This window comes from Ostrea edulis, chromosome 4, assembly GCF_947568905.1.
Source record: "Ostrea edulis chromosome 4, xbOstEdul1.1, whole genome shotgun sequence".
NCBI classification, from domain to species: domain Eukaryota; kingdom Metazoa; phylum Mollusca; class Bivalvia; order Ostreida; family Ostreidae; genus Ostrea; species Ostrea edulis.
Genome location: NC_079167.1, coordinates 29,330,344 through 29,336,045, shown reverse-complemented (window position 1 = coordinate 29,336,045; position 5,702 = coordinate 29,330,344).

Here is a 5,702-nt window from a genome sequence, read left to right as displayed (position 1 = left end):
AGACTTCATGTGAATGTAAACTTTTCTGGCCCAATGATTTTCTCAGAAGAATATTTTTAATGATTTTTCCTATATACACTGTACTTGTGTGTAAAAATTGATCCCCTATTGCCGCCTCATTTTACCCCCGGGGGCCATGATTTTAACAAACTTCAATTTGCACTATGTCAAGAAGCTTTCATGTAAATTTCAACTTTCCTGGCCCAGTGGCTTTTTAGAAGATTTTTAAAGATTTTCTCTATATACATGTACATCTGTATTTGTATGTAAAACTTTGATCCCCCTTGTGGCCCCATCCTACCCCTGGGGGACATGATTTTAACAAACTTAAATCTGCACTATATCAGGAAGCTTTCATGTAAATCTCAGCTTTTCTGGCCCAGTGGTTCTTGAGAAGAAGATTTTAAAGATTTTTCCTATATACATGTATTTGTATGTAAAACTTTGATCCCCTATTATGGTCCCATCCTACCCCCGAGGGCCATGATTTTTACAAATTGGAATTTGCACTATGTTAGAAAGTTTTCATGTAAATTTCCACTTTCCTGGCCCAGTAGTTTTCGAGAAGAAGATTTTTAAAGATTTTCCGTATATATTTTTATGCAAAACTTTGATCACCCTTGTGACCCCATCCTACCCCTGGGGTCATGATTTTTACAAACTAAAATATGCACTATGTCAGGAAGCTTTCATGTAAATCTCAGTTTTTCTGGCTTAGTGGTTCTTGAGAAGATTCTTAAATATTTTCCCTATATATTTGTATGCAAAACTTTGATTCCCTATTGTGGCCTCATCCAACCCCCGGGGGGCCATGATTTGAACAAACGTGAATCTACACTATATCAGGAAGCTTTCATGTAAATATCAGCTTTTCTGGCTCAGTGGTTCTTGAGAAGAAGATTTTAAAGATTTTTCCTATATACATGTATTTGTATGTAAAACTTTGATCCCCTATTATGGTCCCATCCTACCCCCGAGGGCCATGATTTTTACAAATTGGAATTTGCACTATGTTAGAAAGTTTTCATGTAAATTTCCACTTTCCTGGCCCAGTAGTTTTCGAGAAGAAGATTTTTAAAGATTTTCCGTATATATTTTTATGCAAAACTTTGATCACCCTTGTGACCCCATCCTACCCCTGGGGTCATGATTTTTACAAACTAAAATATGCACTATGTCAGGAAGCTTTCATGTAAATCTCAGTTTTTCTGGCTTAGTGGTTCTTGAGAAGATTCTTAAATATTTTCCCTATATATTTGTATGCAAAACTTTGATTCCCTATTGTGGCCTCATCCAACCCCCGGGGGGCCATGATTTGAACAAACGTGAATCTACACTATATCAGGAAGCTTTCATGTAAATATCAGCTTTTCTGGCTCAGTGGTTCTTGAGAAGAAGATTTTTAAAGATTTTTCCTATATATTTGTATGCAAAACTTTGAGCCCCCAAAATTCTATCATTTAACCTATACATAAAAGGTCAAGGTAATAAAAAATGGCATGCGACACACTGTTTTATCATGGTATACCCACATAACAAATTTCTAAGACCTATGAAGTTATGGTCCGGACAAAGAAAATGCCAAAAAATTCTATTATTTGACCTTTATATAAAACAAAAATGGTACGTGACACAGTCTTATCAAGGTATACCCACTTACCATATATATCAAAAGCCTATGTCAAAAGACCAAAAAGTTATGGCCTGGAAACTTTGTACATGTATGACAAGCGGAAGGGGAAGCGGCGAAAGAATTCACACTAAAACAATATATCCCTTACTGGGAAGGGGAGATATTATGAACATGTTAACTTGAAAATATAAAATTCTCAACATTAACTTACCTGAAAAAAATGGATGGAACCGAATTTTATACCCTTAATTTAATTACCAAACAAATCTTGGACCTATTGGGTTCTCAACACGACACAGTAGATTGGGAGAGCAGGGTTATTCAGTAAATGAGCGGAAAACAGCTTTCAACTTAACTATACAACTTTCAGTCACATAAACAAGACAATGGAGCTAACCAAAGTAAATTCATTTGTGGACCGTTGTCACTACCAAGTTCCCAAATAGACAAGTGAAATAACCTCCATTAGCTTTCTCAATGGATACATTTCTGTCGTGCAGGAAACGGAAGATTAACATCCTCTTCCGTTTTAATATGCATGATTTAAGGAATGAAATTATTATTTTTTCGTTGGATGGAGGAATTCCGCGGAAAAAAAGACGGAAAACTGCATCATTGCGCGTAGTGCATGATACAAAAGTTTTCCGTCTTTTTTTGTTTGTGGAATTTCTCCATCCAATGAAAAAATAAGATATTCATTTCTTATCATTTAATATTTTAAAACATTGAGTTCATAATTATGATAAAACATTATTTGATTTTGAGTTGAATTAACGAGTTATTCTTGGACTACATTCTATGTCATTTCGAGATGGACGTAATAATTTGTGAATACACAACTTTAAAAAAAAACCTAAATCCGTTAGGCCTAGTGGCGACTTCCACGAACTGTTGTTTACTGTTCAGCAAACGGGTTTCTTGTGGACTGAAGAATGCAGTTTTAAAAGGATGAGTTAGAGATAAGTCCTGTTGAGAGAAAATTGCAGGAATTTTGTTGAGTGGAACTGGAATTAAGTGCAAAGTTCGATGTCGGTACTAACGGAAAACGTGGGACACGTGCATAATCAAGATGTGGGATGCCAGGTAGGGTTCTCTTGAGGGTTGTCATGGCTTCCAGGTGGACAAGTGCGTGATACAGAGGGTTTTTCGAGTTTTATCAGTGAATTCCTAAGGCTGTTGTGACGTCGTATGGAAGCCTCGTTTCGGTGCCCACTCATAAACATATTTAGTCCGAAATATCTGACGTTTTCCTGGCTTTTTTATGATTTTGATATTTACAGTGCCTAGCAGGATTATGGAAGAACATATGCCTGAGTTGGAAACCATAGTCGTTTTAAAGGGCTACGATATTGCAGTATCTCTGAGGCAGTGTTCATTTGGGTTCGTAACATGAAGGAAGTTGTCGCAAGGTGCAAACTGGACTATTGTCATCCCCGATTGAATACATTTAACTCTCAACCCGGAATTGCAGAAGCCACAGACCTCTGAATTTCTACCAATAAGCCATTATATGATTGATCAGAGTGATATATATATACCCCTTGTGGCAGAAGCAGACGTGTGTTGTTATAGGGGGGGGGGGGGGGTCCTCAAATACCCATGTTTATTTCATTTTGCATAATTAATCATTATTTATATTTGATATTTGTTTGTTTTTGTTTAATAAATTTATATAGATTGATAGAATTTGTAAGTTTTTCTTTTCAGGATTCCCTAATCTATATATAGACACGAAGCATCCAGAGGAATCCCCAACATTCCAATAGGAAGTAGTTCCGGCAATTTATTTTTTTTCTCGTTGGATACAATATTCCAATAATTTTTCAACCAATGAAAAAGCGTGTAACATGTAAAATGAAATGATTCCCAGATGTCTATATAAAAAACACAGAAGAGTAGAAAGGGATGGATGGGTGGGGAGATTCGTAACGATAACTCCTGCATGGCAGTCATTTGTCATAAATGATACATCATTTGAGGTATTCGTACGTATTTTAAAATGTAGATAGCAAACACTTGCCAATTTAAAATATGTCTCAAAATTTTCCAATTTAAAATATAAGTTAAGATGGATTTTTCTAATATCTATTGAATTGTTCATAAGTGATATTTTGTATGCATCATCTATAGGATATACATGTATTCTTTTGACACACAAACACCGGCAAATGCAATAAGATAACCGACCAATGCAATAAAATATACGACCCACAAACACCGGTAAACGACACACAAACACCGGTAAATGCAATAAGATATACGACACGCATTATTTCCTTTGATGACTTTAGATTATATCAAACTCCTACTGCTTAGATTTTTTTGAACTTTTCAATATAATTACACTTCATGGAATACAAAACTCAATACTTTATAAATTTTCAAATGACGGAATAAAGTGCTATTTTACTAACTGCCATTAATTCCACTTAAATTACACCGCGTCCAACGGAACATTTGGGGCGTTAACTATGTGACGATCGGGGGTGGGGGTGGGGGTGATTTTTCATCGCTTTGGCAGCGGACAAGGTGAGTTCATTTCCCCATTGTCTGATTAAATCAATTACTGCACGGAAGGAAGGCATAATAAGGGTTTCTTAAACTAACGACAAAGTTGATATATGCCTTGCAGTTTTTGCAAACACCAATTACTGCACGGAAAGAAGGCATGGTAAGGTTTCTTAAACTAACGACAAAGTTGATGTACATGTACGCCTTGCAGTTTTTGCAAACACCTCCGCCCAATTTGAGAATTTGGCTCGAAAAACAAAACATCACCAGATTTGCGTCGAGATCTTATAATCAAATGCTTATGTCCAAACAACTAATGGTCCTAAACTTAAAAAAAAAATTACGAAAACACATGTTCTTCATCATCCGAGGTTAAATACGGATTCCATTGGTGCCAACATATAACGCATCCAATCTGACTAAAGTACAGACCTATATTATTATATATATAATAATATAGGTCTGTACTTTAGTCAGATTGTTACGCATCTATTGTGGCAGAAGGATTGATTAATCAAAAAGTTCTACCGGTAAATCTGCACCATAGTACCGTTTCTGTTTCATCTAATATATATCTTCTATTCTTATACTCCTATACGTGTATTTCATTCAGTTTTATGATTTATGATACAAGTAGCCGAGACTTGGAACTAGTTCAAATGTTGGAAATTATTGATTTGGTTGACATATTTTTCTAAAAAGAACACCGATTCTTTAAAAAAAAAATTTTTTTATTCGAAATTTTACATACAAATTCAGTATTTTTACCAATAATTAATTTTTTTTGTCTCTAACCCCGACTTGTTTTAGTTCTATTTTAAATTTTAAGACAGGGCCTTGAAAATGATGTGAAAATTTCGAAATTGACATTACTCTTAAAATGTCTTTTTAAACTCTCAAATTTGAGATCATGATTTTTTCGTATATCAAGTGCAAAAAGATCATTATTTCCATTACTAGAATTAAACTTCGGGTTTTTTTTTTATCTGTAGTGTTAGAAGTCATGATTAAGTATTTATTTTATGTAATGATTGATCTGTGTTGCTAACAACCAACAAACAAATAAGGTTTAATTGAATAAATCTTGAGTCAATTTCATGTGCAAAAAGGTCATGTTTAGAACACTGTAGCTCAATAACAAGCATTGCGACCCCATTTTTTCTTTTCCTAATTCTCCTTCAATGTATAGAAATAAAAAATACACTTATTTACACATGTAAACATACGCGTGAGGGAATTTAGGCGCATATTTCGTGACCGCGTAATCCTTGTAAATTTCTCCCACGCGTAAATAACCACTTTTACAGTATCTAGATTCAAACTGGAATGAAACGTATCTGAATTACACTAAAATATATCTATACAGTAAACGCATAATTTTTTTTTATTATGACGCAAACATCTAGAGATTTCTATCGCCGATTTCTCATTATGACGTGCTACCGCATCTGGGCCCTTTTTCGCAGTCGCAGTCACATCAGTTCGCATTTCGAAACTTTGCGAACAGTACATTTCATTTATCATTTGCGCGAGGCAATATTCATTAAGATAGAAAACA